Source organism: Lolium perenne, chromosome 6 (genome assembly GCF_019359855.2).
Source record: "Lolium perenne isolate Kyuss_39 chromosome 6, Kyuss_2.0, whole genome shotgun sequence".
NCBI classification, from domain to species: domain Eukaryota; kingdom Viridiplantae; phylum Streptophyta; class Magnoliopsida; order Poales; family Poaceae; genus Lolium; species Lolium perenne.
In genome coordinates this window covers 146,625,413-146,646,809 of record NC_067249.2, presented here as the reverse complement: position 1 = coordinate 146,646,809, position 21,397 = coordinate 146,625,413, and positions in this window count along the sequence as shown.

Below are 21,397 nucleotides of genomic sequence, written 5' to 3'. Positions count from 1 at the left end.
ACACGGACTAAGAGCGAAGATTGGATTCAAGTTGATCAACACATGAATCATAAAGAATGTACCACGTGAGATCATGTGATCTTGTGATATGGTAAGCCTTATCAATTGTGCTTCATGAACTAACCCAATATATATGTGTATTTTTTGTCTATGTGGTTTACGTATATTTCCATGGGCATGTATCAAAAGTGAATATTTCATATAGCCCATGAGAGGATGTCAATCAAGTGGTGATCGTCATCAAGGTTGAGAAGGCAAGTTCAACATGAGAATCCCGAGAAGATCATATGCTTGAACCTTATCGTCCATTTGGTGATAATGGACATGTGAAGATGCGCTTAAATGAAGCTATCACATAGTTGTATATGGAGGAGCAATTATTGTGAGTCTTAACAAAGCAACATTTATCAAGTGAAGCATTCCAACTTGAATGGACCTTGAAGAGTTGTCATGAAGATCAAGCGGGATGCGCAAGGCAAAGGTATGGCCTTGTTAGGTTTTTATTTTACATGTCTCGATGTTGTTGTTGGGAGATCAGGTAATAGGATAGATAGGCGCACTATCAAGAGGGGCTTTCGTTTGGGTAAATTGATCGCATGTCTTAGGAGATAGATCCTTTGCATACTTTGCATCCCTAGTTCCTTTTGATTATTGGTGTTTCTCTGTGTTAAGTTCTTGAGCTTGTTTCTACCTTCTCAAAAAGCCCAAATTCATCAAAAACGGAATTTGTATGCATCTCCTATAATGTTTTCGAGGTTGGAAGTTTCATCAGTTCTTCGTTTTAGGAGGTTTCACATATCCCGAAGTTTGGTATTTAATCTCTTGATCCTTCTTGGGTTTTATAGCCTTTATTAGATATATTTTGTTCTTAGCTTTTCAAAAAGCCAAAGTTTGCTAAAATCAAAGTCTGGGCGCAAAAGTTGTTGGAGATATGCCCAAGAGGCAATAATAAAAGTGGTTATTATATATATCTTTATGTTTATGATAAATGTTTATATACCATGCTATAATTGTATTAACCGAAACATTAGTACATGTGTGATATATAGACAACAAGAAGTCCCTAGTATGCCTCTTAAACTAGCTTGTTGATTAATGGATGATTAGTTTCATAATCATGAACATTGGATGTTATTAATAACAAGGTTATATCATTATATGAATGATGTAATGGACACACCCAATTAAGCATAGCATAAGATCTCGTCATTAAGTTATTTGCTATAAGCTTTCGATACATAGTTACCTAGTCCTTATGACCATGAGATCATGTAAATCACTTATATCGGAAAGGTACTTTGATTACACCAAACGCCACTGCGTAAATGGGTGGTTATAAAGGTGGGATTAAGTATCCGGAAAGTATGAGTTGAGGCATATGGATCAACAGTGGGATTTGTCCATCCCGATGATGGATAGATATACTCTGGGCCCTCTCGGTGGAATGTCGTCTAATGTCTTGCAAGCATATGAATAAGTTCATAAGAGACCACATACCACGGTACGAGTAAAGAGTACTTGTCAGGAGACGAGGTTGAACAAGGTATAGAGTGATACCGAAGATCAAACCTCGGACAAGTAAAATATCGCGTGACAAAGGGAATTGGTATTGTATGTGAATGGTTCATTCGAACACTAAAGTCATCGTTGAATATGTGGGAGCCATTATGGATCTCCAGATCCCGCTATTGGTTATTGGTCGGAGTGAGTACTCAACCATGTCCGCATAGTTCGCGAACCGTAGGGTGACACACTTAAAGTTGGATGTTGAAATGGTAGAACTTGAATATGGAATGGAGTTCGAATATTTGTTCGGAGTCCCGGATGAGATCCTGGACATCACGAGGAGTTCCGGAATGGTCCGGAGAATAAGATTCATATATAGGATGTCATTTTATGTGAATTAAAATGATGCGGAAGGTTCTATGGAAGGTTCTAGAAGGTTCTAGAAAAGTCTGGAAGAAACCACCAAGGAAGGTGGAGTCCCGGAGGGACTCCACCTCCATGGCCGGCCAATCCTAGTGGGGGAGGAGTCCCAAGTGGACTCCCCCTATGGGGGCCGGCCACCCCCCCACATGGAAGGGGGGAATCCCACCCAAGTGGGATTCCCACCTTGGGTAGGTTTCCCTATCACATGGAAGGTTTTGGGTTCGGGTCTTATTCGGAGACTTGTAGTCCAACACTTGGGGCTTCCACCTATATAATGAGGGGCCAAGGGGAGGGGGCCGGCCACCCTAAGACCACAACCTGGTCGCCCCCCTTGAGTGGCCGGCCACCCCCTCCCAAACCCTAGCCGCCCCCCTCTCCTCCATAGCTCCCGCGTGCTTTAGCGAAGCTCCGCCGGAGTTCTCCACCGCCACCGACACCACGCCGTCGTGCTGTCGGATTCAAGAGGAGCTACTACTTCCGCTGTCCGCTGGAACGGGAGGTGGACGTCGTCTTCATCAACAACCGAACGTGTGACCAAGTACGGAGGTGCTGCCCGTTCGTGGCGCCGTGATCAAGATCTTCTACGCGCTTTTGCAAGCGGCAAGTGAACGTCTACCGCAGCAACAAGAGCCTCATCTTGTACGCTTTGGAATCTCTTCAAGGGTGAGACTCGATAATCCCCTCGTTGCTACCGTCTTCTAGATTGCATCTTGGCTTGGATTTCGTGTTCGCGGTAGGAAAATTTTGTTTTCTATGCAACGTTATCCTACAGTGGTATCAGAGCCGTGTCTATGCATAGATGGTTGCACGAGTAGAACACAATGGTTTTGTGGGCGTTGATGCTCTTGTTATCTTTAGTTGAGTACTTTGCATCTTTATGGCATAGTGGGATGAAGCGGCTCGGACTAACTTTACATGACCGCGTTCATGAGACTTGTTCCTCGTTCGACATGCAACTTGTATTGCATAAGAGGCTTTGCGGGTGTCTGTCTCTCCTACTATAGTAAAGATTCAATTTACTCTTCTATTGACAACACTAGTATCACCGTTGTGGTTCATGTTCGTAGGTAGATTGGATCTCACTCGAAAACCCTAAACCACGTAAAATATGCAAACCAAATTAGAGAACGTCTAACTTGTTTTTGCAGGGTTTGGTGATGTGATATGACCATAATGTGATGATGACTATGTATGAGATGATCATTATTGTATTGTGGCAACCGGCAGGAGCCTTATGGTTGTCTTTAAATTTCATGTTGAGTAGTATTTCAAAGTAGTTGTAATAGTTGCTACATGGAGGACAATCATGAAGACGGCGTCATTGACCTTGGTGCTTCGCCGACGATGATGGAGATCATGCCCGTTGATGATGGAGATCATGTTCGTGCTTTGGAGATGAAGATCAAAGGCGCAAAGACAAAAGGGCCATATCATATCACATATGAACTGCATGTGATGTTAATCCTTTTATGCATCTTATTTTGCTTAGATCGCGACGGTAGCATTATAAGATGATCCCTCTCACTAAAATCTCAAGATAATAAAGTGTTCATCCTTAGTAGCACCGTTGCCAAGACTTGTCGTTTCGAAGCATCTCGTGATGATCGGGTGTGATAGAATCAACAAGTGCATACAACGGGTGCAAGCCAGTTTTGCACATGCGAATACTAAGGTGGACTTGACGAGCCTAGCATGTACAGACATGGTCTCGGAACACGTGATACCGAAAGGTAGAGCATGAATCATATGATTGATATGATGAACACTTTGAGTGTTCGCCATTGAAGTTACATCTTGTCTCGTGATGATCGGACTTGGTGTGGTGGATTTGGTTCGTGTGATCACTAAGACAATGCGAGGGATATTGTTTTGAGTGGGAGTTCACCTAGTTTTTTTTTAATTATATTGAATTAAAATTTGAACTCAATTTGTCATAAACATTAGTCTAAACTATTGCAAATATGTTGTAGATATGGCGTCCTCAATCAATTTTAACCAGTTCCTAGAGAAAGAAAAGCTTAAGAGCAACGGTAGCAACTTCACCGACTGGTTCCGTCATGTGAGGATTTTCCTCAATGGCGGAAATCTGCAATATGTGCTTGATGCACCGCTAGGTGACCCTCCTGCAGAAACTGAAACCGATGAAGTAAAAGTTGTTTACGCAACTCGGAAAACTCGGTACTCTCAAGTTCAGTGTGCCATCTTATGCAGTCTGGAAGCCGATCTTCAAAAACGTTTTGAGCACAACGATCCACATGAGTTAATCAATGAGTTGAAGACTATATTTGAGACTCATGCGGCCGTGGAATGCTATGAAGCATCGAAACACTTCTTCAGCTGCATGATGGAAGAAGGCAGCTCCGTTAGTGAGCACATGCTCGCCATGACCGGGCATGCGAAGAAACTCAGTGACTTGGGAATAGTGATTCCTAATAGACTGGGGATTAATCGTGTCCTTCAATCACTGCCACCTAGTTACAAGAACTTTGTGATGAACTACAATATGCAGAACATGAATAAAGAGTTACCTGAACTTTTCTCCATGCTGAAATCTGCTGAGATTGAAATTAAGAAAGAACACCAAGTGTTGATGGTCAACAAGACCACCAGTTTCAAGAAACAGGGCAAGTCTAAAGGCAAGAACAAGAAGAGTGGCAAGAAAGCTGCCACGCCTCCTGTAATAACCCAGAACATAGGAACAACGAAGGGTAGATTTAGAAATGGGATGTGCATTTCATTGCAAAACGGGGGAAATTTTCGCGCCTTATTGCAACTAAACCTAAGAGGGATCGAGGTTCTCTCTCATTTTGCACTTAGGGTTAGGCAATGTGAGTTAGGGAAATTTCGACATGATCTCTTTTGTATCTTATTGATTTGGGGAATGATTTCATTTGACAAGTGTTAATACATTTAACAATAAGCATTGAACAATATAAATATGAATTCTCAATACAAACACAACTTATGAATTCAAATAACTTTGAATTTCACAATTGAATATTAAATACAATATTTAATTCAGAATATAAACATTACATAAAGCAAAAGCTCATAAACAAAAACTTGAGCTTTATTGATAATCAACACAGAATACATTGACTTTACAATGTTCTTAATACAAGAATTGATCAATAATAAACAGAAATGAAAAAGGAAAATTACAAGGTTGTTCTAAACTAAAACCTAAACTAAATGCCTTGATGAATATCTTCTGGTCATATTCATCTTCAAAACCTGCAAAACAAAGAACAAATACTAACCAGAATACAAGTGTTAACCAGATTCAGTTTGGACAGTTAGTAGAAATAACACAAAGTTCAGTTTGGACAGTGAAACTGTCACAGTACACTTGTGCTTGTCCAAAACCTGGACAGCACAAGATAAGGGCAGCAGCAGACCAAACCTGAGCACCACCAGGGGCTCAAGTTTCAGCATATGAGAGCACACAGCTCATGTGTGCTGGGCAGGCCACAGCAAGGCAATGCATAAGCTTAGTCACCAAAGCAAGCCAGGCTTGTGTGTCATTGCAAGAACAGAAGTAGAGTTCATATAAAAGGGGCACAAACCCTAGAAACAGTAACCAGTCGACCAGATAAGGATTCACCAGGTAAGGGTGAAGCAAGAACAAGCACAGTTCATCCAGGCTTGCTCAAGAACAGAACCAACACACACACACCCACTCAACCACCAGAAATCATGGTGACCTGAGAAGATCATCCAAGACCTGGAGGTGAAGGGCTGTGACACAAACCACAAGTCTGCATCAACAAAACATTTCTTTCTAGGAGCTGGAACAAGGTATACCTAGTTCCTGGAAAAGATCCAAGGGATCTGATCCATCATATGCATGAAATAAGCATGGGATGAGCAGATGCTCATATGGGTAGATCATCACTTGGTTTTCACCAAGGAATACTGCCAGTCAAAAGCCACTAAAATAAAAAGCATCTAGGTACAGATCTTATACACAGAAACTAGCACATATGTGCAGATGCACACACTAGCCAGATTAGATGCATAGATAGCACCAGTAGATGGCAAAGATTAGCAGCTAAGACTACACAGTAAATCCTAAGCATACAACCATCAGGAAACCCTAGATTTCTTCACAGGCAAGCATATTGGCATTCATATTTATTATGATCCCCAAATATGCAAGCAAAGATGAGTAGCCAACAAGATCCAACCAACCATGTGAGCAACCAGTCAGTAGCAAGGCTACTGAGGTCACATCACACTTAGAACCATCCCAAGGCCAAGCCAAATACAAAGCATCACTATCCAGAAATGGATTCAGACTCTATTTGCTTGTAAAAGAATCATGAACAGCAAATTCATATATAAGCAAGTAATTTAATCATCACTGCATAAGCAGTTCATCATAATTTAAATAATGCAAGCATGAATTTATCACAAATCCATGCTAAGCACTGACAGTAGCATACTATTAAGCAACACAGTTAATCTATAGCCACTAGAGCAAGTCTAGGTAGCTAAGATGAGCAACAACACAAGTAAGCAACAGCATAGTGATGCTTGAGCATCAGCATCACAAGATAATTGAATCATTTAGTCACAGTATTAACCAGTAAGCTATCACTGATAATTGAATTGATCCAATGGATCAATTATAGCAAGCCAAGCTACACAGGGAAGTTAGCCAACAAGCAAGGAATGATCCAATGGATCATTGGCTTGCAGAGGAAGCACTGAAGCATATCACAGGCACCACTGGCACACACACAAGTGTCATAGATGCATAACAGTACACCTAGACAAGCAAGTGTAACATGCCAGTAAGCACAAGCAAGCCCATAAGCAAGTACAGCATGACATAGCAAGTTCATAAGCAAGCACAACAGAGCATAGCCAAATTAGAGCAGGCTAGGAGCAACAGTTAAGCAAACAGAGCATGTACAGCAAGCAAGGCAACACTGGCCAGTACCAGAAACTGGTGACTGGGCCATGAGCTTGCAGCAAAGGGAAGCATAGGAGGATTAAGCAACCATGGCAGAGTTCTATGTGATCACAGGATCACCAGAAAGCAACAGAGCATAAGGAAGAAGAAGCACAGTAGCTTGGAGAGGCGCACAGGTATGGAGAGGAGAAGGAGAAGGAGCAGAGCAACTTACACGCGCCTGGTGGCAGAGGCTATGGCATGGCGAGGCAGTGCTCGCGCGGCCATAGCAGCTGCAAAGCCAGGGAAGGCGCCGGCGTTACGCCGACGAACACCACCACAGCAGCACGGCACGGAGACGACGGCACAGGTACTGCAAGCAGCACCCGCGCCAGGTCGGTCTCGGAGGCGCACACGTCGACGGCGAGGGCGAGAGCTCGTCGGAGATCACCCAGTCGCCCAAGGCGATTCTCCACGAGATCCAGAGAGGAGGCGATTCGCCAGGAGAGGAAGCAATCGAGGAAACCACGCGGACAGATCGATAGATCGTCTCGCGGCGGTCCAGATCAGGTAGGTGGCGAGGTCAGGGAAGCACGGCGATGGCCGGAGCGAGGCGGCGGCCATGGCGGCGACGCCATCGCCAGGGCGTCGCGAGAGAGATTAGGGTTAGGTCGAGCGAGTGAGAGGGCCGAGTGAGTGAGAGTGCGGTGGGCCGTTCGGCTCCACCGAGCCGCTATGGGGCAAGCCTTAGTGGGCTGTCCCATGGGCCTAAGTTATTGGGCTGGGCCCAATATGGGTCCAGGGGGGTATATTGGTCTTTTTACATTTAATAAAAGGCCAGAACTTTACCAAATTTTAATAAATCAAACACAACTCTAAAAATCCATTAAAAATTGGATTAATGAATGAAAAATAAATCTTAACAAGAATAAAATATGAAATGGAATTTATGAAACAAATTCAAAATTATGAATTTTAAGAATTTAAATAATAACTTGGAATTTAAAATTATTATTTCCTTGTAATTACAATTCAAGGAAAAATCTCAAATAAGTGCAAATACTTATTTTCAAACATTTCAAAATGAAATTCTATTATTCCAAGTCATTTCTTTTGAAAAAGGGTATTTTTCCCAGAAAAATACTATACTCCTTTTTATTCCAAAAACTATAGAGGTAACTCTATAATTTTCAATTATTTTTGGAATGATTAAGGGGATTACCAAGTAAATAGTTTTACTTTGAATTATTGTACTTTGTGTGAATTAAAATGGTTTATACTTTTAAATCAACTGTAAATTACCGTCAAAGACATAAATCTTAAATACAACCCTAAATGGCTATAACTCAACGGGGTAAAGGGATTCAACATAAAATAATCCATCCATGATTGCATTATTTGGATTTTATAACATTGTCCTTACCGGACAATGATGCTTCTTACAGAACCCGAGGTCCAGGTTCCATCAACTGCATTGAACTGCACTATCTCGCAGTCCACAGGCAAGTTCACCCTTGCTCATGTCAACTTGATTATTTTCTAATACTTTAATGCAAAGCTATATACTTATCATTCCTGCATCGCAAATAAAATGTTACTTTCCAACTATGAATATGACTATGTGGCTGGCAATGGAACCATGGTATGTGTTGATATGGTGGAGGTTCCATTGCAATGGGTTATATCACCCTAGGATTAAATTACCAATGCCGTCCAGTGATTCTAGCGCCGTACAAACCGCGTTGACCATGAGATCTATAATGGCTCTGGGGAAGCCAGTCGTATCTTTTCCCTTCTGCACGCCAACGGATTGGTAGAGCCGGCGGGGTGTTGGAGGCACTGCCGTAGGTTGGGATGGCCTTTTAAATCCCCATCCATTAGTGATGATGGCTCTACGATCTATGAAGGATTGTCCGGAGTACACCATGAGTAAAGCCGTATTATCGGGGGAAGTCTACTGGAGGTGTACGGTTGGACAAAAGGGTGGGTTTGCAGTCGCGGAGAAGGCGGTGTGGGCTTGGATCTTTATACCTAGCCTCACACCAAAGGAAGTGTGAACGGGGGCAAGTCCCTGCGGATGGCAAAAAGGGTGAGATCTCTTGTGGGAAAAGTAACGCACCTCTGCAGAGTGTATCAAATTGTGGCTGTCACTCCTTGTTCCGGGAAGGGAACTGACAGCAGCGAGGAAAGGAACTCCGTGAAGTTCTAGTCAACTTTGTGAAGACCGACGGGCATAGTTTTCATAATAAAAGCAACCTTTTGAAGAAATGTTTTCAAAACATGCATTGACCTGCGATTTCCTGATCAATGGTCGTAGCTAGTGCATCAAACACCTTTTATTCTTTTAGAACTTGCTGAGTACCTCTGTACTCACTTTCTTTCGACACCCTTGCTAGACTGTGATCCGGAAGTGGAGGCTATCAACGATGGAGCACCAGAAGGAAGTTACGAGCTGGTCTACGAAGAACCCGATCTTACCGGCGGAGGGGAAGGCGTAGACTATGGGATAGTCTACGGATCAGATGACACGGAGGTGGAGGAGTAGTGATATACCTAGCATCATAGAGCCGAGCAGCGTAGAACTTACCTAAATAAGCTGTTGAGCTCTTTCATCTATAGTATGAGTTGTAATCGTACTTTAGTAGTATCTTAGGGTGTTCTCATAGGACCTGTGAGAATACCAACTTGTTAAGACAATGTTTGTAATAAAGTATGGAGTGTTATGACCTGCAATGTTTCTGTTGTACCACTCTGAGGGATATGGCAAATTGTGAAGAAGTCCCTTCGCAAAGATCATATCAACGACTTGTATACTACAACATGCAGTGGTATGCTGGGTCACCGCAGCTGGTATCAGAGCAAATGTTGCGACCTTAGGTTGGAAAAACCTAGTATAGGGAAGAAACCTGTAGGAGTCTAGTAGAAATAGTAAAGGATTCTCTAGAAATATGGTGATTATTCACTTGAGAATAGCAAAACCATATATTTTAGTGCGATAATTCTTTATTATAGCTATTATGATGCATTATCACTACTAATATTCTGCTTTTGTATACAACCATAATGGCGTACACGTTTCCTAAGAGGACTTTGAGGAAGGTTGAGGGTTGGCTCGGTGATTATGATGGACCAATAACAGCTCTCCTGTGTGGGATGCTGAAGGAACTTCATTGTGATTCACGGATACCTGTTATCAAGTATACCTACTATGATGGGGAAATCCTAGCCAAGTGCAGAGTATCGGTCCAACTACCGAAAAAACTGCTGATGAGTCGTATAATGCCATACGGAGAAGCCAAAACTATCACCACAGCCTACCACATGGGCCTATTCAAGGCAATCCTTGAGATAAGGCAGCATAAGTCAGTAGAACTGCTATGTTCAGAATTTTCTCATATACCTCATGCCGAGGAAGATGAGGATCCCACTCTAGCTGAATCATTTGGTGTTAGCACACAGAAGTTCTGAAGCTGCAGCACAGCACATGGATAGCTGTAAGTCTTTATTGACCACGATGTACCTTTTACACATGAAGATGAGAGGTGAGATTGACCACATGCTAGCTGAGTTCACGGACCCTGATAAAGTCCAAGCTCGGATGCATGATTTGAGGGCACAACCACAACATACTACACCTTTCTTTAGCCTAGACAGCTATGTAGATTTGAGTGACCAGTTGCCCAAGAGAGATCCACTTACACCCAACTTTGTCCCACACTATCCCCACGTGTCAGCATCGTATGATACTGGATATGGGGGAGATCATTCAAGGAACTTAAACTGCTCGGAGTCACCGATCGAGAACTCGACGGGTTGGCGTTTCGGGGAACCTTTCGGAGACGAGGAGGAGCCGATTCCATGTGATACAGAAGATGAAAGTGGTGGGGTTAACCAATACGTTGACCAACACTACGGGCAGGAAGAGAAAGGTACTGATTCCATTTCTTTAGATTTGGAGATGGGATTATCTAAACCATCACAGTACGAAGAAGGTGAGAGCTCTGGAGTCAAGAAGAAGAAGAAGAAGAAGATGAGGGGTCAGGTGAATAGAAACCCTTCATGGATGACGGAAGAAGGAGGTATGTATCCTACTGGGGATACATACGAGTCATTGTCTAGCTACTTAGGCATGACTGATCTCTGTCTCGGCACTTCGTCCGATTCAGATTACATACCTACTGGAAGGACCTTTGTTCCGGACGGTGTCCGGAAGACAAACCGCTGTACCGGATGGACCCCAGGGATGTACGCGGAGGCGAGCTATGATGACGAGGAGTAGAGTTCCAAGGAAGAATAAAGTAATCTAGGTGGTATTGTAATAGAACGTATTTTAAATTCCGTTGGCTTGGGCTTTAAGCCAAATAAGTGGTTTATATATACCACATGTAATATAAGTTTGTGAGTGTGTTATGTATTATACGGTGTATATACATAATAAATGTTTGTTTTGGATTTGCTTCTTGATTTTATTGTGTGACTAGTTCTGGGCAATGAGTTGAGCTCAGAAAACATTCGCATGGTGTAATTATGAGTAATCGCTCTTTGTTACAGGACTAGGGGGAAATGGCGTTAGTAGAAACCGAAGAGGCTCGCAGAGAGCGGGAAGCAAGAGAAAAAGAGGAGGCAGATGCAGCAGCTAGAGCAGAGAACGCACCACCACCACCACACCCAATGATGCACCCAGACTTCCAATAGTATATGAGGTCAATGGAGGAAGATAGGAGGCGTTACCAGGAAAGCCAGAGTAAGAACATGCAAGATTTATTTACCCATGTCATCAATGATAGGGGTAATGAAGGCAAGGGAGTAACTCTATCGGACTTCCAAAATGCAAGACCACTACCATTTACATCAGCTCCAGAACCAATGGATGCTGAAGACTGGCTCATGGATACGGAACGGAAGTTGAAGACCGTTGGTTGCAACGATGAGGAGAAGATTAGATACACCACTTATCTGTTGTCAGGACCAACAACGTCATGGTGGGAGAACCTTGTAGCAGTACACCCTCCAGATAAGGTATTCACCTGGGAGGAGTTCAAGAAGAAGTTTCGGGATGCTCATGTTCCGGACAGTGTGGTGGAGCTGAAGAAGAGGGAGTTTGAAGAACTAAGACAGAATATTGCACCCATCATGCAGTATGTTCGGGATTTCAACAGGTTATCCAGGTATGCACCTGAGGATGTAGATACAGAGGAAAAGCGGAAGAAGCGGTTCATGAAAGGCATGAATCCATACATGAAGATGCAACTGAGGTTGGCAAGGACTGCCGAATTCCAGGAACTGATTGACTCGGCAATCACTTTCGAGGATGACTACAGGCAAGTCCAAGAGGACAGGAGGAAGAGGGCTCGTATAGAGCCAAGGAAGTACCCAATCAGTAAACCAACACCTGATCGGAGTTTCAAACCCCGATACCGACCTGCTACTGGTAATCAATACAACCGGGGAGGTCAGAATCAGAACCCAATCAGCCAAATCATCTGCAACAATTGTGGCCTAAAGGGTCATTTGCAGAAGGATTGTCAGAAACCCAGAATCATTTGTTATGGTTGTGGGAAGGAGGGACACATCAAGCCGGAGTGTCCAAACAAGGCGTCTTGGAGCGGACAGAGCTCTGGAGGACGAGGTGGAAACAAAAATAACAACAACAACCGCAACAACAACAACAACAACAACAACAGCAACCGCAACTACAACAACAACAATAACAACAAGAGGGGAAAGCCTTATGGAAAGCTGAATTGCACATCTTTGGAACAAGCGGAAGAGTCGGATCAAACAGTCTTAGGTACGCTCAGCATTCTTACTCATCCTGGCAAAGTATTATTTGATACTGGAGCAACTACATCATTTCTTGCACGGGAATTTGTGGAAAAATTCGGGCTTAGATGTTCTAAGTTAGAAACCCCTATAACTGTTCTATCCGCGGGGGGAACGATCTTAGTAACCCACGTGAAAGAAGCACAAGTCCTAACCATATGTGACTGTGTGTATTTCGCGGACCTATTCATCATACCCATGAAGGACATATCAGTCATCCTAGGGATGGATTGGTTGACAGAAAATGGAGCGGTGATTAACTGTGGAGACAAAACAGTATCACTTCGCAACTCCATCGGAGGTCGAATAGTGTTCCAAGGAGATAAGTACAGTGAGATGGAGATCGGATTGGAACTCAATAGTCTGAAGGAGGTGAGAATTGAAGATATTCCTGTAGTGAATGAGTTTAAGGATGTATTTCCTAAGGAACTACCGGGAATGCCACCCGATAGAGAGATAGAATTCACAATCGATCTGATTCCAGGCACAGCACCAATAGCACAACCACCATATAAGATGGGGCCGAAGGAATTAGTGGAACTGAAAGCTCAGATTGATGAGTTAGAACAGAAGGGATTCATTCAAGAAAGTGTGTCACCATGGGGTACACCAGTTATTTTTGTGGATAAAAGAGATGGAGGAAAGAGAATGTGTGGAGATTACAGAAATTTGAACAATGTAACTATCAAGAACAAGTATCCTTTACCTAGAATCCAAGACCTTTTTGATCAAGTTCAAGGAGCGGGAGTCTTCTCGAAGATAGATTTAAGGTCAGGATACCATCAAATCAAGATCAAGAAGGAGGATGTACCAAAAACAGCATTCGTATCAAGGTATGGACACCATGAATACTTGGTTGTACCATTTGGACTAACAAATGCACCAGCAATTTTCATGAATTTGATGAACAAGATATTCATGAAGTACTTGGACAAGTTTGTGATAGTGTTCATAGATGATATTCTAATCTATTCCAAAGATAAAGAAGAACATGCCAAGCATTTAAAGATAGTTCTGCAAACTTTGAGGGAACATCAGCTATATGCGAAGTTCAGCAAGTGCAAATTTTGGTTAGATAGTGTTGAATTTCTTGGACATGTCATAACCAAAGAAGGCATAGCGGTGAATCCAAGCAAGGTTCAGTCCGTATTGGAATGGAAATCACCTAAAAATGCTAAGGAGATACGAGGATTTCTTGGTATGGCAGGCTACTATCGGAGATTCATAGAGGGATTTTCCAAGATTGCAGGACCAATGACCAAGTTACTCAAGAAAAATACTCCATTTGTGTGGACAGATGAGTGTGAAGCCAGCTTCCAAACACTCAAAGATAAGTTAACCACAGCACCGGTGTTAGCAGTTCCTGAACCTGGAAAGGATTACACGGTGTATTGTGATGCTTCCAAGAATGGACTTGGATGTGTTCTTATGCAAGATCGGAAGGTCATAGCTTATGGATCAAGGCAGTTGAAACCACATGAACACAACTACCCAGTACATGATCTCGAGTTAGCGGCAGTTGTGTATGCTCTGAAGAGTTGGAGACAATTTCTATATGGATCCAAGTGTGAGTTATACACCGATCACAAAAGTTTGAAATATTTCTTCACCCAGAAGGAATTAAACATGAGGCAGAAGAGATGGTTAGAGTTGATTAAGGATTACGACCTTAAGATCAACTATACACCAGGCAAAGCTAATGTAGTAGCAGATGCCCTAAGTAGGAAAAGTACGGAGAATCAACCTACGGAATGGGAGATTCCAAAGGAACTTCGGAAAGAGTTAGAGGATGCTCAGATTTTATTTATTCAAGGTGATGTCAAAGGAAGTATAGCAACCATGAGGATTATGGATGAGATGTACTCAGACTTGAAATATGAGATTATCCGAAAGCAAGCGGATGATTTGTTCATACAAGAGGAAATCAAGAGGATTGGTGAAGGAAGACCATCGGAATTCCATCTAGGGGATTTTGATTCATTATACTTCCAGAAAAGGATCTGTGTACCAGATGATCCAGAAGTAAAGTCAATCATCTTAAAGGAAGCACATGAAACCCCTTATTCAATACATCCGGGAAGTACTAAGATGTATATGGATTTGAAGGAGATGTTCTCGTGGAACAACATGAAAAGAGAAATAGCACAATATGTCTCGGAATGTCATACATGTCAACGAGTGAAGGCAGAACATCAAAGTCCTGCGGGATTACTCAAACCACTAGAGATACCGGAATGGAAATGGGATGAAATAGGAATGGATTTTGTTACTGGTTTACCAATGACTAGTAAGAAGAAGGATATGATTTGGGTAATAGTGGACAGACTTACCAAGAGTGCTCATTTCATAGCCGTAAACACAAAAGATACTGCAGAAAAGCTGGTGGATATATATGTTAAGGAGATTGTGAGTAAGCATGGAGTACCAAAGAAGATAGTCTCAGATAGAGGTTCAATTTTCACATCAGCATTCTGGAAACGACTACAAGAAGCTTTGGGATCCAAGTTGGATTTCAGTACAACATATCATCCACAAACCGGAGGACAAACCGAAAGAACCAATCAGATACTTGAAGACATGCTTAGAGCTTGTGCTCTGAACTTTGGAGGCTCATGGGAGGACCATTTACCTTTAGCAGAGTTTTCATATAACAATAGTTATCAGAGTAGCATCCAGATGGCACCGTACGAAGCATTGTACGGAAGAAAGTGTCGATCACCAATTTGTTGGTTTGAAACCGGAGAAAACAAGGAGTTTACACCGGACTACATCAAGGAGAGACAAGAAGTCATCGAGGTGATCCGAGATAGACTCAAAATAGCTCAGAGTCGTCAGAAGAGTTACGCCGACTTAAAGAGAAGAGATTGGGAACCGAAAGTGGGAGACATGGTATATTTAAAGGTTAGCCCAATGAAAGGACTTAAGAGGTTCGGAGTGAAAGGAAAGTTAAGTCCTCGATATATAGGACCATTTAAGATACTCAATCAGAATCGAGGAACAGCTTTTGAGTTGGAGTTACCGGCACAACTAAGTCAAGTTCATAATGTGTTCCATGTATCACAACTCAGGAAATGTTTGAAGGCACCGGATGATCCCATCACATATGAAGAAATAGAATTGCAATCTGATCTAACTTATGTGGAAAAGCCTGAAAAGATCTTAGAAGTACAATGGAAGAAGTTAAGAAACAGGGCAATCAAATACTGCAAAGTGCAATGGCAACATCATCCTGAGCGAGAAGCCACTTGGGAGACAGAAGAAGAACTCAGGAAGTCTTACCCCGAGATGTTCAGGTACCAATCTTAACTTCGGGACGAAGTTTCTGTTAAGGGGGAGAGGCTGTAATAACCCAGAACATAGGAACAACGAAGGGTAGATTTAGAAATGGGATGTGCATTTCATTGCAAAACGGGGGAAATTTTCGCGCCTTATTGCAACTAAACCTAAGTGGGATCGAGGTTCTCTCTCATTTTGCACTTAGGGTTAGGCAATGTGAGTTAGGGAAATTTCGACATGATCTCTTTTGTATCTTATTGATTTGGGGAATGATTTCATTTGACAAGTGTTAATACATTTAACAATAAGCATTGAACAATATAAATATGAATTCTCAATACAAACACAACTTATGAATTCAAATAACTTTGAATTTCACAATTGAATATTAAATACAATATTTAATTCAGAATATAAACATTACATAAAGCAAAAGCTCATAAACAAAAACTTGAGCTTTATTGATAATCAACACAGAATACATTATCTTTACAATATTCTTAATAAAAGAATTGATCAATAATAAACAGAAATGAAAAAGGAAAATTACAAGGTTGTTCTAAACTAAAACCTAAACTAAATGCCTTGATGAATATCTTCTGGTCATATTCATCTTCAAAACCTGCAAAACAAAGAACAAATACTAACCAGAATACAAGTGTTAACCAGATTCAGTTTGGACAGTTAGTAGAAATAACACAAAGTTCAGTTTGGACAAGTGAAAGCATCACGATACACTTGTGCTTGTCCAAAACACAGACGGCACAAGATAAGGGCAGCAGAGACCAAACCTGAGCACCACCAGGGGCTCAAGTTTCAGCATATGAGAGCACACAGCTCATGTGTGCTGGGCAGGCCACAGCAAGGCAATGCATAAGCTTAGTCACCAAAGCAAGCCAGGCTTGTGTGTCATTGCAAGAACAGAAGTAGAGTTCATATAAAAGGGGCACAAACCCTAGAAACAAGAATCGACCAGATAAGGATTCACCAGGTAAGGGTGAAGCAAGAACAAGCACAGTTCATCCAGGCTTGCTCAAGAACAGAACCAACACACACACACCCACTCAACCACCAGAAATCATGGTGACCTGAGAAGATCATCCAAGACCTGGAGGTGAAGGGCTGTGACACAAACCACAAGTCTGCATCAACAAAACATTTCTTTCTAGGAGCTGGAACAAGGTATACCTAGTTCCTGGAAAAGATCCAAGGGATCTGATCCATCATATGCATGAAATAAGCATGGGATGAGCAGATGCTCATATGGGTAGATCATCACTTGGTTTTCACCAAGGAATACTGCCAGTCAAAAGCCACTAAAATAAAAAGCATCTAGGTACAGATCTTATACACAGAAACTAGCACATATGTGCAGATGCACACACTAGCCAGATTAGATGCATAGATAGCACCAGTAGATGGCAAAGATTAGCAGCTAAGACTACACAGTAAATCCTAAGCATACAACCATCAGGAAACCCTAGATTTCTTCACAGGCAAGCATATTGGTATTCATATTTATTATGATCCCCAAATATGCAAGCAAAGATGAGTAGCCAACAAGATCCAACCAACCATGTGAGCAACCAGTCAGTAGCAAGGCTACTGAGGTCACAGCACACTTAGAGCCATCCCAAGGCCAAGCCAAATACAAAGCATCACTATCCAGAAATGGATTCAGACACTATTTGCTTGTAAAAGAATCATGAACAGCAAATTCATATATAAGCAAGTAATTTAATCATCACTGCATAAGCAGTTCATCATAATTTAAATAATGCAAGCATGAATTTATCACAGATCCATGCTAAGCACTGACAGTAGCATACTATTAAGCAACACAGTAAATCTATAGCCACTAGAGCAAGTCTAGGTAGCTAAGATGAGCAACAGCACAAGTAAGCAACAGCATAGTGATGCTTGAGCATCAGCATCACAAGATAATTGAATCATTTAGTCACAGTATTAACCGATGGCTATCACTGATAATTGAATTGATCCAATGGATCAATTATAGCAAGCCAAGCTACACAGGGAAGTTAGCCAACAAGCAAGGAATGATCCAATGGATCATTGGCTTGCAGAGGAAGCACTGAAGCATATCACAGGCACCACTGGCACACACACAAGTGTCACAGATGCATAACAGTACACCTAGACAAGCAAGTGTAACATGCCAGTAAGCACAAGCAAGCCCATAAGCAAGTACAGCATGACATAGCAAGTTCATAAGCAAGCACAACAGAGCATAGCCAAATTAGAGCAGGCTAGGAGCAACAGTTAAGCAAACAGAGCATGTACAGCAAGCAAGGCAACAGGCCGCACTGCAAACCGGTGATCGGGCCATGAGCTTGCAGCAAAGGGAAGCATAGGAGGATTAAGCAACCATGGCAGAGTTCTGTGTGATCACAGGATCACCAGAAAGCAACAGAGCATAAGGAAGAAGAAGCACAGTAGCTTGGAGAGGCGCACAGGTATGGAGAGGAGAAGGAGAAGGAGCAGAGCAACTTACACGCGCCTGGTGGCAGAGGCTATGCCATGGCGAGGCAGTGCTCCCGCGGCCATAGCAGCTGCAAAGCCAGGGAAGGCGCCGACGTTACGCCGACGAACACCACCACAGCAGCACGGCACGGAGACGACGGCACAGGTACTGCAAGCAGCACCCGCGCCAGGTCGGTCTCGGAGGCGCACACGTCGACGGCGAGGGCGAGAGCTCGTCGGAGATCACCCAGTCGCCCAAGGCGATTCTCCACGAGATCCAGAGAGGAGGCGATTCGCCAGGAGAGGAAGCAATCGAGGAAACCACGCGGACAGATTGATAGATCGTCTCGCAGCGGTCCAGATCAGGTAGGTGGCGAGGTCAGGGAAGCACGGCGATGGCCGGAGCGAGGCGGCGGCCATGGCGGCGACGCCATCGCCAGGGCGTCGCGAGAGAGATTAGGGTTAGGTCGAGCGAGTGAGAGGGCCGAGTGAGTGAGAGTGCGGTGAGCCGTTCGACTCCACCGAGCCGCTATGGGGCAAGCCTTAGTGGGCTGTCCCATGGGCCTAAGTTATTGGGCTGGGCCCAATATGGGTCCAGGGGGGTATATTGGTCTTTTTACATTTAATAAAAGGCCAGAACTTTACCAAATTTTAATAAATCAAACACAACTCTAAAAATCCATTAAAAATTGGATTAATGAATGAAAAATAAATCTTAACAAGAATAAAATATGAAATGGAATTTATGAAACAAATTCAAAATTATGAATTTTAAGAATTTAAATAATAACTTGGAATTTAAAATTATTATTTCCTTGTAATTAAAATTCAAGGAAAAATCTCAAATAAGTGCAAATACTTATTTTCAAACATTTCAAAATGAAATTCTATTATTCCAAGTCATTTCTTTTGAAAAAGGGTATTTTTCCCAGAAAAATACTATACTCCTTTTTATTCCAAAAACTATAGAGGTAACTCTATAATTTTCAATTATTTTTGGAATGATTAAGGGGATTACCAAGTAAATAGTTTTACTTTGAATTATTGTACTTTGTGTGAATTAAAATGGTTTATACTTTTAAATCAACTGTAAATTACCGTCAAAGACATAAATCTTAAATACAACCCTAAATGGCTATAACTCAACGGGATAAAGGGATTCAACATAAAATAATCCATCCATGATTGCATTATTTGGATTTTATAACATTGTCCTTACCGGACAATGATGCTTCTTACAGAACCCGAGGTCCAGGTTCCATCAACTGCATTGAACTGCACTATCTCGCAGTCCACAGGCAAGTTCACCCTTGCTCATGTCAACTTGATTATTTTCTAATACTTTAATGCAAAGCTATATACTTATCATTCCTGCATCGCAAATAAAATGTTACTTTCCAACTATGAATATGACTATGTGGCTGGCAATGGAACCATGGTATGTGTTGATATGGTGGAGGTTCCATTGCAATGGGTTATATCACCCTAGGATTAAATTACCAATGCCGTCCAGTGATTCTAGCGCCGTACAAACCGCGTTGACCATGAGATCTATAATGGCTCTGGGGAAGCCAGTCGTATCTTTTTCCTTCTGCACGCCAACGGATTGGTAGAGCCGGCGGGGTCTTGGAGGCACTGCCGTAGGTTGGGATGGCCTTTTAAATCCCCATCCATTAGTGATGATGGCTCTACGATCTATGAAGGATTGTCCGGAGTACACCATGAGTAAAGCCGTATTATCGGGGGAAGTCTACTGGAGGTGTACGGTTGGACAAAAGGGTGGGTTTGCAGTCGCGGAGAAGGCAGTGTGGGCTTGGATCTTTATACCTGGCCTCACACCAAAGGAAGTGTGAACGGGGGCAAGTCCCTGCGGATGGCAAAAAGGGTGAGATCTCTTGTGGAAAAAGTAACGCACCTCTGCAGAGTGTATCAAATTGTGGCTGTCACTCCTTGTTAGGGAAGGAATCGCGAACGCAGCAGAAAGGAACTCCGTGAAGTTCTAGTCAACCTGTGAAGACTGGCGGGCATAGTTTTCATAATAAAAGCAACCTTTTGAAGAAATGTTTTCAAAACATGCATTGACCTGCGATTTCCTGATCAATGGTCATAGCTAGTGCATCAAACACCTTTTATTCTTTTAGAACTTGCTGAGTACCTCTGTACTCACTTTCTTTCGACACCCTTGCTAGACTGCGATCCGGAAGTGGAGGCTATCAACGATGGAGCACCAGAAGGAAGTTACGAGCTGGTCTACGAAGAACCCGATCTTACCGGCGGAGGGGAAGGCGTAGACTATGGGATAGTCTACGGATCAGATGACACGGAGGTGGAGGAGTAGTGATATACCTAGCATCATAGAGCCGAGCAGCGTAGAACTTACCTAAATAAGCTGTTGAGCTCTTTCATCTATAGTATGAGTTGTAATCGTACTTTAGTAGTATCTTAGGGTGTTCTCATAGGACCTGTGAGAATACTAACTTGTTAAGACAATGTTTGTAATAAAGTATGGAGTGTTATGACCTGCAATGTTTCTGTTGTACCACTCTGAGGGATATGGCAAATTGTGAAGAAGTCCCTTCGCAAAGATCATATCAACGACTTGTATACTACAACATGCAGTGGTATGCTGGGTCACCGCACCTCCTGTGAAACCTAAGACTGGCCCTAAGCCTGATGCTGAGTGCTATTACTGCAAGGAAAAGGGACACTGGAAGCGTAATTGCTCCAAGTATTTGGCGGATCTGAAGAGCGGCCTTGTCAAGAAAAAGAAAGAAGGTATATCTAATATACATGTTATAGATGTTTATCTTACTGGTTCTCGTACTAGTACCTGGGTATTTGATACTGGTTCGGTTGCTCATATTTGTAACTCGAAACAGGAACTAAAGAATAAACGAAGACTACTAAAGGATGAAGTGACCATGCGCGTTGGAAATGGATCCAAAGTCGATGTGATCGCTGTCGGCACACTTCCTCTACATCTACCTTCGG